General features: G+C 46.2%; 1 protein-coding gene across 8 annotated transcripts in view; it reads right to left on the bottom strand.

Annotated features, from left to right (window-relative positions):
* ASAP1 (ArfGAP with SH3 domain, ankyrin repeat and PH domain 1) overlaps window positions 1-24337 on the bottom strand; it is a 347132-nt gene that overhangs the window by 231361 nt on the left and 91434 nt on the right. The gene's annotated exons all lie outside the window — the stretch shown is intronic.

The following is a 24337-nucleotide window of genomic DNA, read 5'->3' as shown; positions in this document are numbered from 1 at the left end:
TGTGGGTTTCTTTTCATGTAGAATTCAGAAGATTAGTACCCAAGCAAGTGCAGGCACATTTTATTCTTTACTCCCCACCCCTACACATCACTACGTGCTAACAGCATACAGCCAAAATGGTCACAATACCCTCCTTCTCAGCCAAAATCTAGCAAGAGGGAATGGCCCTTGCAGAGGAAAAAAATCTCCCTGATAAATCAAAATACACTGTCAGGGTTTCAGTTACTGTAGGAAGAGGGCTGAACTCTAGGATTCACTAAGTTGCCCCCGAGTTTCAAGGATTCCACCATGGAGTAACTTAAAGTAAGGAGTGAAGCAGTTGGACCTCTGTGTGATTCAGGATGAGCCCACACCCTACACGAAGGCCTTTTATAGCCTCCTCCCCCAAACGGAACAGTCAAGTCCATCATTTATGCCTCCACCAGCCCATACAGGTGTTATCGTAGCACCGCCCACAGTTGACTGCACTTAAAACCTAACTTCATTATGAGCTTCTGAGCCCTGGGGCTGGGTTGCCACCTTGTTGCCACTGGTGCTAAGAGCATCTGGAACACAGAAGTTCTGGTCACGATGCAAATGCATAGAAGTGATGAATAAATCAGTGAGCCAGCCAGGGAGTCGTATACCTGCTCCTGAGACCTTACCCACCACCCTTTACGGATCACCTCTCGGTCTACTAGCGACGACTGCTAACCTGGTCGTGCTGGCTGAAGACACGAACACGAACACGAGATGGGAGAAGTAACGGGTCGCCCAAGGACACAGAAACAAGAAAGACCTGCTCATGCTGGGGAATGGGGGGCGGGGAGGGGGAGCCTGAGGAAGGAAGGACCAGTGAAGACATGGTTGCCGCACCACTAGCTACTTTTACAAAAACAGCTAAAATAAGGAACAGGAAACTGTTTGCAAATGGGTGTGCAGAAAGCCTCACTGATAGTGTCCCATGACAAGGCAAGAAGGGAGAGCACTGATAGTTGATGGGCTCCATGGAACACACGGGGCTTCTCTGAGGAGGGGCACCTGCCTGCGGCAGGGGTGAGAGGGGCAGGGAGAGGGAGGCGTGCAGAGAACTGCGACATGCCAGGTACCCCCACTTCGGCCTCATCCAAGAGGCCGAGCCACTGAGGGAAGTGGCACGTGTTCACAGATTCCTCTGTGTACTTGCGACAGGCCACCCCGGGCGGCCTCCCCCAGCCCAGGGAGGGGCATGACTGTTCCCTTCCACGGGCCAGCAGGAGACAGTCAGGCCCCTTTCCCAAGGTCTTAACACAGACGTGTGAGAGAGCTGGGGTTCGGTCCGTGTCTGCGTAACTTCAAATAAGGGCCAAATACTTGAAGAGAACTTTTGTCCCCAAAACTTGGATGTAAGACTCTGAGTCCAACCCAAAGGAGAGAGAGCAGGTCCGTGGAAACACAGAAGGGCAGGATGGAGCAGTGGGGCCTCCACAGCCACCTGGGCTGGCTTCAGGCCAGCTGGGAGGGAAGACAGCTCTAGCACCCGAGAGAATAGAGCTGGGCGTCTGCTGAATCGGAATGGAAACTGCAAGAAAATGAGGATAGTTTATCAGAACTCAAGAGGAGCCCCTCCTACCAGCAGCACGACCCTCCGTCCTCTGCAGTGTTGTTACAACCTCACTTCCTGCGTAACAACCACTGCGGTGACTTGGAGGAGAGGCTGTGCCAGGCGGGGCACCTCGGTGAGCAAGGTAAAGGTGGCAAGGGCACGGTGGCACCAGGACAGACCGGCTCCCTCATCTAAGTTACTGTCACGTGGGAGCATGCAGCCAGAAGCAACCCCAGCTGCTGCTAATTTTAACAGAGCCATTTCTGTGCTTAAAAGAAAAAGGAAAAGAAAAAGTATGCTGAGAAAACTCCTCGGCACCCAGACAGATGATGCTATTAGTGAATGAAGACTACAAAGCAAATAGGGAGAAGAAGCCAGTTCTAAGAGGGATGAGGACTGGCCCCCAGGCCCTGAATGAACAGTGTGCTGCCCTCCATGCAGGGGTGTGGAGACACCCAGGCTGCCCAGAGCGGAGTGAATGTGTGCACCCCAAGAATGGGGAGCCAGAACCTACACTGCCCAGAAGGAGGGAACACACTCATACCCCACAGGCGGGAACATTAAGTGACGTAACATTTCTGGAAAGCATCTGGCAATGTACCAAAAAGCCTTAAACTGAGCAACTGAAATCCCTTCCTATAGGAATCATCAGAAAGAGGAGTAGAGCAAGGTGTGTATTATTACCACAGTAAAATGGAAAACCAGCATCAGTGACAAGAACATGAACAGTAAAGTAGGTAAATCCATAAAATGGAATATCATGCTGCCACTAAAACAGAGGGTAAAACTGTTAATTAGGAGAAAACTTCCTAAGTGAAAAATGCAGAGCATAAGGTTGGATATAGGACACAGCACAAGAGGGGCTTCATTCCTGAATTATTTACATGTGCTACACATAATCCCAACTATTACCATATAATATACAGAAAAGTAAACTTTAACATACTCCTGTCTAGGTAATACTACTAGAATTTCCAAAATTGTGGTATGCAATTTAAAAAATATTTTTCTGTATTTTCCCTATTTTTACAATTAGGAGATATTACTTTTATAAACAGAAGAGTCAACATATTTTAATGCGGAAACCAAATTTATCATGCCCACCAGGCAGGCTGGTGTCACTGCCAGAATGGAATATCCATGGACATACGTCACCTGCTTCTAGGATCTGTGACCACAAGCAAGTCCTCATTCCTAGATTTAGAATTCAGACACTGAGAAGGCCAAAGCTATAGGAGGCAGGAAGAGTTGAAAAGAAAATTATAACCAATCTAGTTCTAAGCTTTCCAAAACATTCCCAGGACAAGTATCTTTCCTTTCAGAGTCAGGTAATAAAACAGTGGAGAAAATTCATAGCTTCTCACAGATTCTAGTAGGCCACTCTGAAAGTGGAATTTATCTACGGAGAGGAGTAAAATTATCTACCCGGAGACACCGATCAGGCCTGCAGACATCAACACCACTGCCCTAGTTCACTTCATCAGGGAGAGCAATACACCCAACCTCCATTCAGGTAAAGGTATCAAAACGATAAAACGGGTCAACAACGAACAGACTAGTCACCTAACTTCAAATAGAGAAAACTAGTAATTTAAGGAAACCTTTTTATCCTATCTCATATAGAACAAATATGTTGGCCTAGAAGAACTAAGAACCTTCTCAATTTTTAAATTCTGTGATTCTAATACATAAATTTGACCTTGGGCATGTTAAGCCATTTTGTTTTAGAAGAGCAGGTAACTAAATCTTCCAAAAAGTAGTCAATTTCCTGCAAAAATGCGCAGATTATAGTGGAATACAGCATAGGCCCCAGTGGCCACAGAGACAGGTGACTGCAAAGAGCGAGACCTGGCATTTATAACCCACTATGGTACTTGGCCACCTCTGTGAGCACTGCTGACTTTCAAGTCCGGCTCCGTACAACCATCTGAGCTTATATACAGGTAACTGGTTGAACACCAAGGCTCGTGAAAGGCAAGGAGAAGCAGACGGCATGGCAACCAATGAACTGGGAGTTCAAGACCCACCTCTGCCAACAGGGACGTAAACACTGGGACCTGTTTTTATGTCCTCAAGAAGAGACATGGAACCACTAGACTGGGGTCTCTCTCCACCTCCTCCAGAAAGTACCCCTTAGAAGTCACAGGGGGCATCCTCAAACATTCATTCTAAGTATATGATCCTCATAAAATCTGTTTTTAGCACCAATACTCATGTATATTTTGCTTTCTACTCTGAGATTTCCTTGATATTTGTATATACTTCTAGTTATGATTGCTTAAATATATGTTGACTGCTGGTCATTTAACTTGCCTACGTTTACCCATTCCCCTCCCTGCCCCCCTCTTTGAGTAACACTGATACTCCAGACAGGCACACCACACTTATCTTATAACAGCCATCCTCCCATCCCAGGGCATCACAGAAACCCCCCGAGAACTCATTCCCTAGCATGAGATGCAAGGTTCTTAACAATCGGAAAATTTTCTCCCTGCTATAATTTTCTATGATAAAATGAAACAATGTAGGTCCAAGTGCTTGGCTCATAACAGGTGGTTAGACAAGAGACGCTAACTAACCGACTTGTTTTCTTTATTGAAGTAAACTTGCTTTGAAAATGTGCAGCAAAGAGTCCTGAGCTGGGAGAGCAAACCATAAATACCATACTAACGATGCTACTGCTGACACAGTCCCTAATCTCTAGAATTTCCCATTGAGAAGAATGAAGCGTGGGGAAGAAAAGAGAGGCAGTGAGCAAAACACACAAAAGAAAAAAAAATTCAATGAAACAACTCAGGAAGCCTGAGTGACCAGGTAGGCATGTGCTGTGACAAACTGCATAAGGACCTGAGAGAAAGAAACTCACGCTCTAGTTCCAACAAGAAGTCTCTCTGCAGATGAATTCCATGCCATCCGTGGTTTAAAAAAAAAAAATGAAGGAAAGTGTTGTAACGAATCATGGGTCCCTCTCTGCTCGGATGCAAATACGTTATGGAGTTACTCTAATCTGAATTCATCCTGAGGTCCTACAGTCTCCCGTAGAAGGGATATACTAATCTTATCCCAAACAGCCTCGTTTTACCTTGTCTCCTAATCTTTAGGCTCCCCTATTCTTCAGGATGCAGAAGGAACACACAGGTTAAATAACTCACTAAATACAGAACTGGGGGCAAGGAACTGGAGACGGGAAAGTAAGTATTATTGACCTTTCTAAAAACAATTCCCGTTGTACTCTGATGAGGACTCAGCTCAAAATAAATAATGCTGTCTGGATGCAGTTCAGCAAATATTTATTGAGAGATTATGGCAAATCCTCATGCTAGGGTCTGTGAAGAATGTATAGAACACATAGTCCTTGCCAAGGTGAGTTTACAATCTGGTAGGAGAGACAAGATGATCATATAAATAACTAATGAGGGGTAGGATGTGCTAAGGACAAAAGAGATCCAAAGACCGGTGTTGCAGAGAAGTGGGGAGAAGTCATTTCCAGGCCAGGCAGACAGAAAGCTTCAGAAAGATTGGGCTTTCTCATGACCTAGACACAGGACTGCTTCCTCCCAGGCTTCGTGACATAATAGGCATTTGTGGAATCCAAGAGCAGAATGGGCAACATAAAGGGAATATCAATGCACCTGCCGCTAAGGAGAGAGCCCAACCCCAGTCACTAAGGACAACTACGCAAAGATGGAAGAGAACTCAGTGGCTCTTTAAGCACCAAGAACCAACTAATCTTCGTGAGGGCAGTACCCGGATTGTTCTGGCTCATCACCATGGGCTGCAGAGCACGTTTCCCAATGCTGAAGCAAACAGAAGCATAAAGATGACACTATGGGCACTTATTTAGGGATGTGGGTTGAGAAAGAGGAGTGAAAACTCTTGGGTGTTTTTAAATGCTGGTATAGAGAAGCAAGACAGCATACACGAATGAGCCTTTAGAAGCCATAACCAATACCAAGAGACACGGAGGAGGCAGTATTCAGTTGTCCTCATTCTCCCAGACAAATACGTGTCTTCTAAAGCACAGGTTTCTACTTGTTAGTCCCTGTACTGCTGGATAAGGAAGTGAATGCCATTCAAATGCCATCTGTAGCAGAAATGAGATTATGAGATTCCCACCTCATAAAAAGTCATGTTTGACCCCTCTAACTTCCCTCTGCTGTTCACGTGCTCTACTCCCCCTCTCCAGCCAGAATGCTTCCCTCCCTCGTCTATGTTCCCACAGCCCCTCGCAGACACCACTGTGAACGGGTCATCGCGCTGTGTCAGCGTTAAGCAGACACTGTTATGTAAAACACCTATGCAATGCCAGACGCTCTACAGACGTGCAGTGAACGTGAGGTACCTCCCCTCTGGTCTGCGGGGTCCTTCAGTGCATGCGCCCATCTTTAGATCCCACGGCTTAACAGAGTAACAGGCACAAAGCAACTTAATCTGGATAAATAAAGACCCAGAAACACAGAGAGGCCAATAGGGGAGAGCTTCTCCCCTCTTGTCCAGGGCTCCCAGAGCCGCCTATAACTTCCTTACAGCTCCACACCCCTCATTCCGCCAGGAGCCATCCCTCTCCTGCCCTGCCCACTCCATTAGATGCCAAGTAACTAAACCCTCAGGGTCAATCCACAAGTCAGCAGAATTCAACTTTCTGCAAAGGGCTGGCAGTGTTATCAGGAAGATCTGGCCAGTCTGGGCGGGGCCCTCCAGGTCCTGTATGAATCCCACTCAGTCCTACTCACTTCTCCTCAGGCTGTTCACTTCTCCTGTACTTACAGAAATATGAGGCTGGCTTCTCTTTTTGCAGAATGAGATTAGGAAGTAAGCACCAGGGATCAGCAAACCCTGCTCTGGGAATGGCGGAGAGACTTAGGTCTGTCCTGGGAACAGGTAGGGGTTAAAAAGTTTGAATCCCACACTCAACTAGAGAGAGCTGGCGCCCCTTGCAGAAAAGAAATTCTTTAAAACTCCAGTGAAAAGCCTTCAAAGTCTGATCCCTTTGTTCTACAGAAGAGGAAACAAGATGCAGTGACTAGGGGAATCACTTGGATGAAGCAAGGACATCAGACAACAGGAGCTGACTGCACATGCCCTGAATGACTCAGATGAGTTCAAAGAGAATTAACTATATCCGAGTTAGCGCTACATCAATACTGGCAGGATAATTCATAGCAACAGTTAAAACAGAGGCCCCTGATTTTATGGATGAACAGGGCTATGAACTTTCACGGGAACTTAAAACTTCGCCTTTTATCCAGCTGCTGAAGATTCTCGTCACAAACACTCACATGGCTCTCGTGCTAACCACTCCGTTTGTAAAGCGCTACTTTGAAAAACAGATAGCTTCTGGTTAGTGGCAACTTGCTTCCTTAGCTAGAGGCAGCCGAACGTAGGCACGGAGTGCAAGAAGCGGAAGAGGCCTCCTCACACAGGCAGCTCTGCAAAGCGAAGGTGAGGGAGCCCGTCCAACACGGGCTGACAGCGGGGACCACAAGCCTCCCAAAGCCCAGCCCCGCCGCCATTGGTGGGGGCAGCCCCGCGCCCAGGCCCCTTCAGAGGGGAATGTGTCCTTCCCTCACCCGGACATTCTCATTGCCCCAGGCCCGGAATTTCAGTGATATTTTGGGGTGGGAGGGAAGATGTGGGAGAACAGCAGGGGTAGAAATCAATGTGTGGGCTTTCAACCTTTCCTTTTCTGAAAACTCAGACCAGTTTACATCTCGCTCTTTCTGGGGACCAAATTTTAACTGGGAGGAGAATTCTGACACACGGGAGAACTCTTTTCTTACAAAGTATTCCCAACGCAAATAGAATGTCTACACGGTGGCTCAGATAATACAGATAATACGGTACTGAGGCCAGCTTCAAAGAGTGCAAAGGGAGCACGCTGCTCTGTGCTTACCTCGTGTGAATCTGGGCAGCCACACCTCGAGCTTTCTTGTGAAAAGAGAGACAACTGTGCCATTTGCTCCCATCCTGTTCTCCCTATGAGCATATTCAGAGATGCTGGCTCTCAAACTGTGTGCTCCGTAAGACTGCACACACCCGTCTGCATGACCCTTTGTTGATGAGCTACCGCGTGGAACAAGGCGTTCTGGGCAAAGATGAAAGCTCAGTGTCTCCAAGCGGCCATACTTAAGTAACTACTCAGTCACAGAACACAAAGCAGAATGAAGGGTCATAACCGCCGATGACACCAAGTGCCTCATACAAATGGGGAGCGACGCTCATTCTTTTCCAGCACCGTCTCACCTAGTCAGTGCAAAATATCGATCTCTACGGCAGTTTTGCAAAGAGTGGGCGAGACACTGCCGGAAAAGAATGAGTGTCACTCCCCACTTGTATGGGGCACTTGGTGTTATCGGCGGTTATGACACTTCATTCTGCTTCGTGTTCTGTAACTGTGTAGTTTTTACGTTACGACCCTTTATGGGCGGCACTCGTATCGTACATGACGAAGCTGAGGCTCAGCGAGACGGAAGTGACTCCAAATCCTACTGTCAGCGACGGGGGCCACACGGCCAGTACCCGAGCACCATATATGCCGGAAGCCACGCCATGTTGTACACCTGACACGGGATCTTCTCACTCCATCTTCCCAGCACTCCTTTCAGGGAGGCGCTACTGTTATCCTCAACTCACAACTGACAACATGGACACAGTTAAGATAATCTGCACGGCAGAGCTGGGACAGGAACCTGGGTCTTCTGGACTCCACCTCTATTTCTAGGTGGTGCATCACAGAAGACTTGCGGAGGTGGTGGCCTGTGACCGGTGCAGAGCCTCACCGCCAACCTACCGGAGCACGTCCTTTGCTCTACCGGGGGCTGAGGAGAGAGGAGAGCCCCAACATGCTAGTTAACACATGATACGGTCTGCAATCAAGTTTGCTTTCAAGGCCAATTGTCAGAATTACCAGATACTACCCTTGTGCCTGCTTGCAAAGCCTGAGAATCCTACTTCATTCTTTCATTTTATAAAACAGTCAACATTGCGCTAGGATCCCCTATTTAAGTGCAGAGCAGCGGAAGAGCCTCGAGCAACTTTCCACCCCAAATAAAATACAGGGTTTCGATACAAACCATGAACACACGCTAATGTATGTGAAAGGTAGTTGGTCGGCGCAACACTGCTGAGCTCTTGCTGCAAGAGCTTTCATTTCCATCTACCCCAAAAGATGGTCGAACAGCCTACTCACCGCTAATCAAACTGAATTAACATTTGGAGGCCAGCAAAGGGTAGAGAAAACACGAGAACTAACAACTGGATGTAAGTATTGTAAACCCAAACAAGTTACAAGTGTTGTAAACCCGGCAAATGCGCAGAAACAGGTTCTATGAGAATCCCAACATTTAACAGCAAAGCATGAACTTGGTGCATCTCTCCACAGCATGTTCCCTAGCCCTGGAACATGAAAACAATCCCACTGATTGTTGAAACGGTGGCCTGTTTCTTCAAGATCACTTCCTCTCCCAAGTCATCTGAACTTGAGCCTGCTACTGGCAGGCACAGCAGACCACTGCACCTACCGCCCCACCTTAGCCCCGCCCCGTGTCATGGTACCACGATTCTGATGGGAAACAAATGGATGGATACCTATGGCTCATCACATGTTCCCTCTCTCCTCTGTCACGGACTTCTGCTGCTGTCCCCTGAACAGCCATGGCGTGACCTCAGAGTGGTGTGGTAGTGAGGCTTGGGCTTAGTCTCCCTCAGTGGCTCCAGGAGCATCTCACAGCACAGGCTGTGGCCCTAAGTACAGTTGAAGTGTCCATGCTACCTAACTGTAAGTATATGACTCCCAGGCGACTCTACTGACCTGGTGAAAGGGGCCCAGCATGAACATTCCCTGTAACAAAGGAAGTAACATAAAAGTCCAATAGCAATGGGGGTGCCTGGCTGGCTCAGTTGGTGGAGCGTGAGACTCTTGATCTTGGGGTTTTGAGTTTGAGCCTCACGTTGGGTGTCGAGATTACTTCAAAATAAAATCTTCAAAAAATAAATAAATAAATAACGTCCAACAGCAATGGAATGGTTGTTACATTAAGGTACATCCACATAATACAATACTATGCAGCCAGTAAAAGGAGTTTGGAAATGTCCAGAAAAAGCAAATCCAGAGACAAAAAGTAGGCTAGCTGAGGGCTGGCAGAGGGGGGAATGAGGGGCAGGGTTGGAAGAAAATGGGGAGTGATGCTCATGGGTATAGGGCTTTTTGGGGGTGATAAAATGTTCTGAAATTATACAACTCTGTCAGTATTCTAAAAACCATTGCTCTGTATACTTTAAATGGATGAAGTGTGGTGTATGAATATGTCAATAAAGCCGTCATAAAAAACGACGGTTTGGGAGACCAATGACGTAGAGAAATGCTCAATATAATGCTATGGGGAAATGGCAGGTTTTAAGACATATTATTTAGTAGGATTCCACTGCACAACCCTCCCTCCCTCCTTCCCTCTCTCTCTCTCTCTCTCTCTCTCTCTCGGTTTACTGCTTCTGTTTCTACCACCACTGCTGCAACTGGTGACCATTCACTGAGCACTTAAACTGTGTGCCAGCCGCTGTGGTAAGTTAAGAACCGCACATGCATTGCTCATCTACTGTCTAAGCGATCCTCAGAGACTGGTACTACTACAAAGAGGGAACGGACCGGGCCACAGGGAAACAGAACAGACCGCGCCTGAGTTCACACACGTGGTATGTAGGGTCCAGCAGACATTCAAAACCAGGACCATCAGACCAGAACCTGTGCTCTCAACCACAGTGCCACAGAACATGGTGGCTGATGGTTTCCAAAGTCGTGAAAGCACAGGTGACCTAACCTTCGTCATCTTGGTTGCAACAAACCTGCGTTAATTTTCAGGCCACGTGAGGAAAAAGAAATATATGTCATTTTGCCAAATAAAAGTAAGAAGTTCTGAGCACGTGCCTTCCGTGGTAGGCCCAGGGCACAAGCAACACCTTGAACACACAACACCGCACCAAACTATTTCCAAGAGGGAGATGAGCAGTGAGGCAAAACGCTGTAAAAACCAAATTAATTAGTCATGGCTCAGAAGAGAGTCTTACAGCTGGAAGAGGCAAGGCCTCTAGGCTAGCTGGAAATTTAGGCCAATACTTTCCTTGACCAGACTTTGCACAGTTGGAATACGGGATTTGCTTAAATTGTCCCCGGGGGCCTCTGCTGCTGAGGCACCTCATTCCAATTCAGACCCAGAGGTGGGTGCCCCTTCCTCGCAATGAACCCTCTACAGAGGGCGTGTGAGCTCCCCAACTATCCAGAGGTTGGCATCGTCGACTCCCACCATCCCTGATTCTTCTCTGGGGGACAGCAGCTCCCTGCACCACTTGTAGAAAAAATGATGTCCCGCTCTGATACATGCTGGTCTCCGTCACTCGGCTCCCTGCACTTAAGACTGTGTGAACTTGCATGGCTACTGCACCAACCAAGGGCAAAGCAAGGACCCAGGACCTGGACAGATTCACTCCACTTCCAAGGGGCTACCATGTAAGAGGCCCTCTGAAGTCAGCAGGTCTAAATGTGTCATCTTACAAACGTAGAAAGTGGCCGGGTGGATGGCCACGCACTCATTCTAGTTCCACGGTGACACTGACATGCTGACTCCAATGTTCCGAGCAAATACGTTACTGGATCACACGGGACATGTAGCTAACTAAAAAACTCCAGGTGCTTTCCAACTGTAAAAAGTTAAGAGTCCTTCCCGTTTTAAGAAAAAAGAGAATAAACAGGGACTAAATAAAGTCACACAGATGTGTTGATTCTTCCAGTAATTCCTTCTGGCCATCGATGACAATGCTATACTTCTCCATGGGGTGATTGGAGATAGTGTCATCCTAAGTTCTCCTTGGAGGAAATCCCCATGGCTTAGTGACGAGTCTTACTTATTAATCAACCGGAGCAACACAGCCCTATTTTTTCAAATAATTTCCAAGTCAACACACCCAGCAGCCCTAAATCACCACTTTTCTCCTGTCCTGCCCCCAGAGGGAGGGATGTTTGATGTTACAGCGAGTGCCCTAGCTTTCAGGGAGAGATGGCTGTAATCTAATTCCACAATTTGTCAAATAGGACATTTTCATTGCAGCTGGACCCAGCTGGAAATGAATCTCTCCCACACACATCCCAACAGAACATAAAACATAAAAGGCATTTAAAAGAGAAAGAGAGACAGAGACAGAGAGACAGAAACAGAGATTGATTGCTTCATCAAATCAAACTGAACAGGCATGAAATAAAGCCAATACCACTGCCAAGGGGATGCTGACCCCTACCACCCATCTAATAATGGAAGTTTCACATCACCCTGTACTTGCCCACCTCGGGCCTTTGCTCAAAGGTATCTTCCATCTGGAATGTTCTATTCATCTCTCCTTCATGGTGTAGGTCAGAGAGAACCTTCCAACATCCCTCCAGGTGGAACTAGCTGTGTCCTCCCGGAGCAATCCCATCACCACAGCACTGAACACGGCCTGGGCCGTGTTACAGTTCACTCTGCACCCTCCCCCAGTCCTCATTCACCTGTGAACACCGCCAGAGCAAACACCACGTCCAATTCATTCTGTCACCTTCTCCCCAGCATGTACCACAGACTAGGCACACAGGAGGTGCTCAAATGATGTCAGAATCAAATAAAACGAACTTAGTGTGATGTGAGGCCTTCCTGAGCGTTTACGATTTATATTGCCAAAAAGAATCTGTCTTGTGGGTAGGCTTTATGATGGATCACTGTTTCCATTCCCACGGTAACGGTGTATATATGTCTGTAAGGGAGAGAGGGAAGAGTACAGGGCTCCATCAAATAAATCCATGGTTTATTTTTTGACACCTTCTGGGAATTCTGCCTGCCTTTACATACATCCATTCTGAGCCCAAAAAGTACCCCAGATCGAGGAGTATACATGAAACCATGAAGAATAATATGTTGAATCCAATTTTGTACAAGCTATGGGGGTGGGAGGGGGGTGCTCCTGAAGGTGCAGACAGACCTACTTCCACTTGGACCTTCACGTGTTTCCCCTGCAGCAGCCCAAAACGAGCTTTGGCAGCAGAAAGATCAGGGTTCAAAATTCGCCTCTGCCACTTTTTTTAGCTGTGACCTCGGCCAGACAAGTCTCGCCAATACTCACTTTCCCTAGCTGCAAGATGAGGGAGACATGACTTCCCAGCAGATGGATGTAAAGGCCAGGCAAGATATAAAGGGCCCAGAACCTAGTGGGCACACATGCAATGGCAGCTAACCAAACTGTCAGTGTGGGGGGTTCCAGGGTTAAGGAGGAGGGGAGGGATGTTTTAGTTAAGGCAGAAGATGGCTGTGGCTATTTTCAGGGAGAAGGCAAGGAAGGTCCCTATCCCCACCTGGACCACACATCCTAGGTCAGCTGACACCACAATGTCATCTTGCTCTCAGACCCACCCCTCTGAGCCATGACGAACTGGCAAACCCAGAGCAAGGACTCCAGGGAGGCAGCCTGTGGAGAGGAAAGGACAGTGGCTCTGGGCACTCCTTACTATGTCAACTTGGTCAGCTGACTTCACCCCCCTGGGTACCAGCTGAGGAAAATGAGCCCGGATGGTAAGCAAAACACACTCACACAGCATTCAAAGCCACCCAGTGATTCCCGTACTCAACCTGCCAGGAACCTCCTTGACAACAACTTACACTGAGGCAGACAGGAGATCCAACCTTACTTCCTGCCTTTTTTGGGGAGAGCAGTTACTTAATTTCTGAGCCTGTTTCTTCATTTGTAAAGGTATTACAAGGAAGGTATTAGATAAATAGTTCAGCACAGTGACTGGTATCTAGTCAAGAGGTACCAAACCCTCAAGATTGTGTAGCTAATCACTGTTATTAACAATACGAAGTACAAGCAAAGCATTTTATTTTTTCTTCCAAGCAAAGCTTTTTACAAACACACACACACACCCACGATCCAATACGTGACGTATCTAGGCGCGTGTGCACACACACACGTTATGCACATCGAGTGCAGGGAGGGATCAGAATCTACAAAGCCAGAAAGGGAGAAGACTGAGGTCTGGGTTTGCTTTCTCAGAAACACCAATTCCAGACAGTGTGACAGGATACATTAAATCATAGGGTTCACACAGAGAACACAAGATACTGCTAGCTATGATTTCAAATCCAAGTGGAAAAGCCTCTCTTTGAGGCTTCTCCATTCACTGCATTTTGGGTCATGGAGTAAAAATTTCAGAATGGAAATCAGGAATATTTCGTTCAACTTTGAGGAAACAACTGGACGTGTGAGACCTCCTGCTTCTGCTCTGTACCGTTCTGTTACTTTCACTGAGGACACTGACACTTGCACCAAGGCAGGTCGACACCTGCATCCCAACTGGCAGTGGGTATAATGAGACACTCCAGCTCTCTCGTTCCCTACTGAGAAAGCAAACCCAAGTTTGCCAAAAAACCCATTTATACCACCTGCACTTTTTGAATACTCAATCCCATTTCAAATTAAATAACCACTTTTAGCTAGTTTCTGTGATTGTGGAATGGTACTTTAGTTTCTGTTATTGTTATTTGTACATTGTCACATAAAAAATAATACAAAGAACAACTAATTTTGCTCCAACAATTAAAAAACTTTGCAATTCCGAAGCCAAAATGGAATTCAACATCAAGAGCAGTGCGTTTGAAGTTTTCCAGAATGCAATAAGAACTTTTCTCTTATTAAAAGGAAAACAGTTTCTCTTTCTAAATGGCTGAGTGTAGAATAAAAAGCCTACTTCTCTAGTTAACCCCACCCTATTTTTTTTAATGTTTATTTTTGAGAGCAAGAGAGCAAGTGGGGAGCAGCAGAGAAAGAGAGAGAGAGAGAGAGAGAGAGAGAGAGAGAGAGAATCCCAAGCAGGATCTGTGCTATCAGTGCAGAGCCTGACGTGGGGCTTGAACCCACAAACCATGAGATCATGACCTGAGCCATGGTATCAAGGGTCTGATGCTTAACCGACTGAGCCACACTGGCACCCCTCCCCTAATTTACTTTCTACTTCCTTTTTTTTTAATGTTTATCATGTTTTTGAGAGAAAGCGAGAGAGAGCAAGCGAGGGAAGGGCAGAGAGGAGACACAGAATCTGAAAAGCAGGCTCCAGGCTGCAAGCTGTCAGCATAGAACCTGACACAGGGTTCAAACTCATGAGCCAGGAGATCATGACCTGAGCCGAAGTCAGATGCCCAAATGACTGAGCCACCCAGGCGCCCCGACTTTCTACTTTCTTTGTCACTTCTTTGAATTGAATGGGTGATCTTCATTAATATCTCCATCTGGAAGGAGAAGCCTATTAGCATGCCAATGACTATCTATAACTTAACTTGAAGGCACATACAGTGTGGCAGGTACAATTTTCATTTCACTTTTATAACAAATACTTTAAAAAGCAGTTTTATATAAAAATCTAAGAAATCTGTAGTGGTTAGAGAGAAATGTTTTTTAAAAAGGGGAAATAATAAAATATCCAAGTAAATAACCAATAAAAATAAATATCCAATAAAATATCCAAAAAAACATGTATTCACATTACAGAAAAAACTAGTAATAACAACATTCACAAAGATTCTAGTACAAAATTGTTCAATCTTGGGGTGCCCAGGTGGCTCAGTCGGTTAAGCGTCCGACTTCAGTTCGGGTCATGATCTCACTGTTTGGGGGTTCGAGCCCTATGTCGGGCTCTGTGCGGACAGCTCAGAGCCTGGAGCCTGCTTCGGATTCTGTTGTCTCCCCTCTCTCTGCCCCTCCCTGGCTCATGCTCACTTGCTCTCTCTCTCTCTCTCTCTCAAAAATAAAATAAATGTTAAAAAAAATTTTTTTTAAATAAACAAAACAAAACAAAACAGTTCAATCTTTCATGCTAAACTTTTGGTTGGAGGCCAAACCATGTTGTGTTCTGTTTGGCCAAGTGGCTCTCAAGGCTGAAAGTGAAATGAAATGACAGGAGGCCTCCACTTTAGGTTCTCCTCCTGCCCATCCTCACTTCCTAAGTACTCTTACCCCTTCCAAGCTGGCTGGATTACCTAAAAGGTTATTCTCCAAAGGGTTCTACACCAAAACGCTAACTTTGAGCATATTTAGATGATGCAGTTATAGGTGGTTTTCACATTGTTCTTTACTTCTGTACCAAACAGGGAAGGCTACAAAAAAAGAAAAAGTTAAAAAAAAAAATAAATAAATAAAGTCATGGCAGGGCATTTCCCATCCTGAAGCAGAAAGAGTTACATGCACTGAAATGAACTACTGGATGTGTTCACTCATTCGGCAGTATTTCTGGAGGACCCTTTGTGTGATGAGCAAGGAGCTGTCCCAAAGAAGCTGAGCCTACAGGTAGGGGTCTCGTGTGCACAAGGGTGGGGAAGAGGGAACAATGGTTAGGAAAGGTCTCTTCTGGATGGTGACATCTGAGCTCTGTCCAGAAAGACGAACAGGTGCTCACCTGGTAAGAAGGCAAAGGGTATGAAACAGCAATAAGCTTTCCAGATGCTTCTGCTCCTTCAGGCAGCGGGAAAGGAGGGCAGCAAGGAGCCCTCTGCTAAGGAGAATGGACGTTACCCGTGAACAGGGAAAGCTACTGAGGCCCACACGTAAAGAGTTACACCTTCATTTCCAGGTAATAAAAAACCGGGTGTATCAAGCACGCTTCTTGGGTAATGGAAAAAGCCAAGCACGTGATGAAATGCTATCACAGAGCCCCAGCTCTTCATTCATTCACAAACCCCGGCCTCCCTGATGCTCTGCCTGCACTCTACTCAGATTCAGCAAGAGTTCAGGAAACGACATATATGGTCCGTTTTTTACTTTAAACTAGAGCATGAGTCACCAAATTTGAACAGAACTTCAGGCCATAAAGCAAACCACTCTGATGGCTTAAAAATTACTTCTAGCTATGGCATATGACCAAAATAAACTTTTATTTGACAATTCAGAGCCAACAGAACACAAAATGAATGAAAGATCTATTATACTTCATGTGTATAGCAACTGCCTGTTGCTTTCACATTCTTGACGGCCCTGTACCACATCACAGAGTACTTTTCATACCAAGCATCAACAAAGACCCCCCTTCAGACTCTGGAAAAACTGGGCATCTCTCTCAGATGCCAACAGCTCTCCGTTTACTGATATAAAACAGCAACATGATTCGGAACAATCACCTTACTGACAAAGTACCTCTGTCACTAAGAAATCTTCCCTTCAGATTATCCGAGTACGTATCGGACGTGCACACTTCCCTTTCAGAATATCAAGCCTCTCTCCTTTTCCTTCACTAGCTTCCTGTGCTCACTCTCATTCCCAAAATTCTTTGTCACTGCTCTGTCACTGACACAAGAAGCATAAGGAGGGCCGATTTATCCTCTCCTTCCCTCAGAGTGAACTGGGGACCGGAGCATATCCCCTGCTCCCTCCCCTAATGTGAGCATTATCTGCCCCGCAGTGTGGTCTCAGGCTGGTTCCCTTCCTTTTCATGTGGAGACACTGACCATCTTCACACCAGAAGGACCATTAAACAGACACCTGTCATGAAGCAGACCCTCCACCAGGCATTCACACAATTAATTCATTTCATCCTCAGTATCACACAACAAGGTCCACGTAGGAGCTCTGTTTTGCAGATAAACTAAGGCTCAAAGAAACTGAGGCATAGGGAGCGCAGCAAACTGACCAATCGTGAGATACACAGCCAAGACCCAAACCCAGGGGCATCAGATTCAAACCATGGCTGGTCACACCTACTTCTACTGACAGCCGACAAAGCAAAAGACAGCAAGGGTCCTATCCGTGTACAGCGCATATGGGAATATTGTGATCTAAAGCCAGAAGTCAAGTGTCTGGAGAGTACACAACCACCCAAGTGAAAAAAGACACAGAAAGGGCTGAGCAGTGGTTTCTGGGCCCGACTGGGCGGGGGGGAGGGGGTGAAGGGGGTCCAGCAGTCCCTGCAGCTAGGGATGTGTTCTCCGTCCCACCCCACTGGTGACTCCTAGGGCACTCTGGCCAGGGAGAGACATCACAGGTCAGCTGGGAACCCCAGCTCATGAGAAAGCCCTGTGAACACACCAGGAGTAACTACTCACAAGTATGAGCCCAAACAAGAGGTTATTAAAATTGTTAGGGAAATATTTCTTTTACGGTGCTGCCCAATTGGTCTCAGCCCATGATTTGCAGTAAGTTTTCAGGATGTTAAAAGCAAGTGCAAAGTCCAGGCACTTTAATGATTATGAAGTATGACCACCGGGAAATGAGATTTCCAAGACACATAAGGGGAAGGGAGGCCCAGAATGGGGACAAGCCGCGTGCAATGGAAACTACTCGACTCCAAATGCCATGCAATCACTGCCCACCAGACATGGACACCTGGGATTAAAATATTGCAAAAGGAAGCCTCAGAAGCAGCCCTCTAAAAACAATCATGCCTCCCACTCATATGACCCAAGATAAATGTTTGCTGAAAGAATGGAATGATCCACCCATCCAAGGCAATGATTCTTGCCTCACACGAAACAATCACAAGGGCCTGCGTGTGCCTGTGCATCACACCACACACGTAAGGACCGTCTGTTTGCATCCTTGTTATTCACAGTGTGGTCTGTGGACCGGCAGCAGCAGCATCACTTGACGGGCTGTAAGGAATGCAGAACATGGGGCCCTTCCCCAAACCTACTAAATGAGAAATGGCCGTCGAACAAGCTCCCCAGGTGATTCGTGTGCATGTTAAAGTCTGAGACACACGCAAAGCAAGCTGTACAAAGACATGACAAACTAAAGGAGCCAATATGTGACGAATGTCTCCAGTGCACCTGATAAGGTATTTAAGAGAAATAATAAAGAGTGAGGCAGGATGGATGATGTCAGCATCTTTCACGTGATGCAACAGAAAGATTCAGGAAACATGCAACAGCCTCATGATCTGGGTGGAGCACGGCAAAGCCAACCAAGGGCAGACAACTTCCTGACAGTCCTCACTGCTGTATCCGTTATCAGACCAAAAGCACCTATGTGCATCCCCAGTAAAAGATGCTAGAGTGCCAGAAAGGGAAATTTTACTCCACAACCAAACCAGATGTTACTCGGCTGGAATAATGTCAAACCCCAAATGAAGCCACTAGAAAACACTGAAGAGGAACTATTTCTCCATCCAACAGCTCCCGTTAGAGGCAAAAATCTCCTCCCAGTGCACCGTAAGAAAGCAGCTGGAGGGCTTCAGCCAAGACAGAACTTCTAGTAGATGCAGCTGCTGGGCTTGCACAGGACAGTGTGCCAATGGTTTGGGCCCGGCAACGGGGACAAAAGGATCCCTTCCCAGTCAGGCTGCTTGCTTCTGTTGGCCAAACCAGCCTTCAATAAAACATCAATAATTAAATAGCACTCAACCAAAATTAATAATGCAATAAATGGACTGTGATGGGGGAGCTTCCCTCTTACTGCAAAGGGCTTGACAAATACCTTGTGGGAAGCTTGAAAAATGTTATCAGAGATGCTGGGTTTTCTTAACAGCCAACGCAAACACAAAATGCACAGCGTATCTGTTAATCAAGGTACACACTTCGGCACCAGAACAAGGAAAGTCCATAATGCTTCTAACATGAAATCACTAGCTCTTAAAAAGAAACAAACATACAAACAAAAACAGTTAACATCCTTCCAGAAAAGTCAACCCCATAGGAGCCACTAGCAACTAAACACAAGGCAATAAACCAGCTCCAGGGAGATGAGTCAGGGGTCAGAGCATTCCCCACACCCAAGCAGCCCCTCCCTGCCCTGGGTGGAGGGCACCACGGGGGTCTGCTCTCCCTCCTGACTCTCAGTCCTGGGCAATGGAAAGAGAACAAAGCTTGGAGGTCAAAGAAGAAGAGTTTAAGGTCCAGCTCTAATACTTACAGTAAAGCTATGAGTCTGCACAGGTCCTAGAATTTACTCATCAGTTAACAATGACGACAATTACACACAGTACAGCCAGGATGAGAAAGAAAAGAGTAATAAAAAGAAGAACACAGGGATAGGGACTCCCTGAAGCTGGTCCCCATAAGTAGGAAAGAACTATATTAATGCAAAAATATCCTCATGTCTCCTTCCTATTTGAATCATCCAGAAACAAGAGCCACTACAGACTTCTCCTTATGTCCTAGCTCTTGTCTTCAGGGTCAAGGTCTCCCCAAGGTGCCAAATCAGGTCAATGTCCTAGCATTAATGTGCTAATAAGAAAAAGGTGAATGCTGGATGTAGGCCAATGCTCTTAGGTATCATACATGCACATCCATTCATTCTGGATGTGTCATGGTCGTCCATTTGTCTATATGACCCGTGATGGGCTGGGAGAACTTGTAATAAGGAACTCAGGTAAACAGAAACAAAAATACACGTTGCTATGGGCACCCTGCTCAAACTGCTTGGAAATAACCCAAAACAAGGGTATGCCAACCAGACCAGTCATGTAAATAGAGCACTAATATGTACTTGTGCACAGTAACTAGATGGAGAAGAATATATCCTAGTATCCTCCTTGAGAGGAGTTCTGAATGTAGCTGGGAGGAATATAGTGATAATTTCTCAGGGTAAAATGGTCAAAGCTCCATGGGGCACATCACATTAACAACACACATCACTACACTGCCTTCGCCAAGAAGGATGAGCTCAACACCTGCAGGGACCTTATCTGGCTGAGTGAAGCATGCAAGTCTGGGGCCAGAGCAAAACTGCTTGGAACAAGAGCAGAGAGGTGGAGTCCTGTACCAGCAGTCTCTTTGTCTGAGGTTCCAGCTGCTGAAGAAATAATGTATCACTCTAAGGGGGATCCCTGGTCTCAGGCTGACACCACCTGGAGAAAGGGGCCATTGTATGACTTGTATATATTCATTCAACAAATATTCAATGAGCTACACATGCTCTTTAAATAGGCACTGAGTAACCAGTATAAAGAAAAACCCAGCAAGACATGGTTATCCTGTACATTTTAGTCTAGTTTTTGTCTAGACAAAGACAGGCCTGTAAATGAGCAGCAAAAATGGAGGATGCTGGGTACCTTGATGGTTGCCTAGGGCACAGGGCTGCATATCCAAGGCTTCACCAAGAAGGATCGCAAGCTGTCTGAGACAGAAGAGCGTCGTAGAGATCCGGAACCCTTCTTTTTTCTTATCAGATGGAGGCTGATACTTAACACTGCTCTGTGGTCTACACCTCTAAAGTGTCAAAAGAAGGAAGAATTTCACACCAGAAAAAAAAGGGGGGAAGGGATGAAACCACTGAGGGGAAGGAGGAAAAAAGAGAAGAGGTCTGGAAGAGCAGTTGGTGCTACTGAAATTCTATCCTGCAGACCATGACAGAGTCACACAATACAGGAATTCTGAAGTTCTCTAACAAAACCACCAGAAAACTGCAACGGCCAACATTTCATCTCATGGATGTATCGCTAAGTTTCCAAAGAAAATTGCTAACTCCACAATTGCTAATTTATTTTCATTCTGGAAACAACCTTTGCAAAACAGCTGCCAGAAGGGATCCAACTCTACTACACCCTAGTCCTTTGTTTTCAAGTTCTTTATGTGCTAACTGAAATTACACCTATCACAAAAAAGACACCATGCCTCAAGGAAGACAAGTGGAAACTACTGCATTTACAGAAATAAAAAGCCCTCTGGGTTTTCTTTCCTTTACACGTGTCTAGACAAGACACGTAAGTCAAGGTGACTGCCATGTCCAGTGTTCCCCCTGCTGGGAGAAAACAGCCCTGATGCTCTATGCCCAGGGTGGGCATCTCAACCAGGGCAGACACCTGCAAGGCTCCTCCACTGGCTGGCCAGGGAACCACGAGATGGCCTGCTCAATAGGGTGATGGTTCTCAAACTTTTGGGTCTCAGCCCCCTTTACATCCTTAAAAAATTAAAAGATCCCAAAGAGGTTTGGCACTCTTTTAAAGTAGGTTGTGTCTATTGATATTGGCTGTAACAGAAATTAAAACAGGATACTTTCCAAACTCAAAACACATTTAACTAGCTGTTGCAGGATGACACTGCCACACATCACATAGCCTCTAGAAAATTCTACTACACGTTTCTGACAGAATAAAATGAAAAACGCAAATAAATAATGTCCTAGTATTGTTATGAAAATAGTTTTGACCCCATAGAGTCCCTGAGAGGTCTTGAGACCACCACAGACCCCAGACCATCCCTGGAGAACCTTTGTAACAGGGGCAATGACAAACGCTGAGCAGTCCGACAAACTCACGCCAGAACTTGTATTAGCAAATAAGGACAGGCCTGGCCAATCGACAGAAAATAAAAACACAGGCTGGTAAAAGGATGAAATGGATTCCAAAATATTTCACAAGATTTCATGTGTTTTCCAAGCTAAATTACATTTTATAAAGTTTGAGCACCTACTTACAACAATGATCATATTAACTCCAAATGAATGGTACATGCTGCAAACAGTCTAGAAATATCAACTGGCAAGGGCACCTGGGTGGCTCAGCCAGTTAAGCATCCGACTCTTGAATGAGGCTCAGGTCATGATCTCATGGTTCATGAATTCGAGCCCCACGTCATGCTCTGTGCTGACAGCGTGGAGCTGCTTGGGACTCTCTCCGCCCCCCTCCCCACCTCTCCCTGCTCGTGTATTCGCTCTCTCTCAAAATAAATAAACTTTAAAAAATCTTCTTAAAAAAAATACCAATTAGTCCAACGCCTATATTAACTGACATTTGGGTTCATTTCCTCTATCAACCATTTGGCCCGATTCCTAGGTAATAATACAACATACCACTTTTTCAGAAATGTCTCCACAGTGTATCAAAAATGAATATACTTCAAAGAGAAACGCCATTATAAATTCTGAATGCTAATTACGCCTGCTAGTCCTCCCCAAATAATCAAATCCTAACATATCCACAATAATTAATAAAACCAAAAAACAAAAATGTTATTGCAATGGACTGAGTATTTGCATCCCACCTTCCGGCCTGAATTTGTATGCTGAAACCCTAATCTCCCAGAGTGGTGGTGTTAGGTGAGGCCTTTGGGACATAATTATGTCACGAGGATGGAACCCTCATGAATGGGATTAGTGTCATATAAAAGGGATCTCATAGAAATTCTTTGTCCCTTCCACTGTGTGAGGGCCTCACAAGAGACTGACCATACTGGCACACTGACCTTCAGCTTCAAGCTTCCAGAACGACAAGAAACAAATTTCTCTTGTTTATAAGCCACCCAGTCTATGGTATTTTTAGAAGTTTGAACTAAGACAGAACTATATTCCTATCAGGAAATAAAAGCTGGGGGCACCTGGCTGGCTCAGTCAGTAGAGCATGTGACTCTTGATCTCAGGATCGTGAGTCTTGAGGCCCATGCTGGGTGCTGAGTCTTTAAAAAAAAAAAAAAAAAAAAAGGAAATAAAAGCTGGGTTGCACAGAGGTAGTGGGTAGGTAGTCTCCTTCCACCCCATGAAAATTTAAGTACTAAAGGCTAGCAGAATCTTACCCACAGCTTTGCAAAGAGCTTTTGTAACACCTTTTTTTCTTGAATTAACCTTTTACCTTTCCTCTACTCCCAACCTGAAAACTTTCCCTTTCACCAAAACATTCTGTCCTCTGTTACGACACTGGCCAGCCTTGCTAACAGGACCCCTTGAGCTTATTATCTAATCTACACATAAAAGGGTGAGGACAGCTTCCCCATGGGGATGGCCCTAGAGTTTACAGCTACCACTTATACTGAGCATTTACCGTGTGCCAATGCAGCACATAAGACGCCCAATAGCCATTATTTCCTTTCAGCCTCAACCATCCTTTCAATGTCTCTTATACCCATTTGACAGATAAAGAGCTAGGCTCAGAGCAGTGCAGTGGCTTGCCCTGGGGTCACACACTGAGGCACTGGGGGGCGGGGGGGCGCAGGCTATCAAGGAGCTCCTGATCTTTCACTTGCATTGGCTCACTTCCCCTCACAACAGCCCCACGCAATAGAACACCAAGCAACAGGACAGAACAAATACTACAGTTGGGAAGAAAGCACATATTCACAGGTGATGTTGGCAGCAGGTGGCTCAGGCACAGAGACATCAAGCATCTTGCCCAAAACAGCACAGTCAGTAAGTGGCAGACATTGAACTGTACCGACCTCATATGGTGGGGGTGAGGTTGAAACAAGTGGACGCAGTTAAGTTAGAATGGTATGTGATTAACAGCAAGCATTTGATTAAAAATGAGCTGCTCAGTTAAAGTACTCCGCATACAGGAAACGTCCACAAAGAATAGCCAGCAGCTGCAACAGAAGATGTGCGTGCAGCAGATAAAGAGGGGAACCGTCCTCCAAGACCGTAACCCCATCAACTCCCAAATAGCTTTGGTGCCCACAGCCACCCCAGCAAACAGTCTGCAATACCCTCGGTGACTCTGGCTGGTCCTGCACACACCTGTGTGGAATTTCTTTCATTTCTGCTGCTCGGGCCAGTCTGCAGCTCCAACAGATCACGGACCTCTTTGACAACCTCCCCCGGCTAGGGCTCCTACTGCTTGCTTGGGGCTGGGCTCTCACTGCTGGGTGCCGGGTCCAGAACTGGGGCTGCTGGCCTGACAATCAAACTCACGGTGAGGGGGGCAGGGGACACAACACCCAAGAACTTAAGGAGCATGGATTCTCCCCCCATTGGAGAGTGTGGGAAATGAATCCTGAAGTTCAAGGAATTCTAGGTAAGCTTAACAAATACAGAGTAACCCTTCATCAGGGAGGCTTTTAAAGGAAAAAT

Source organism: Leopardus geoffroyi, chromosome C3, assembly GCF_018350155.1.
Source record: "Leopardus geoffroyi isolate Oge1 chromosome C3, O.geoffroyi_Oge1_pat1.0, whole genome shotgun sequence".
NCBI classification, from domain to species: domain Eukaryota; kingdom Metazoa; phylum Chordata; class Mammalia; order Carnivora; family Felidae; genus Leopardus; species Leopardus geoffroyi.
The sequence above is the reverse complement of the archived record's forward strand: the minus strand, read 5'-3'. Positions and strand labels throughout refer to the sequence as shown.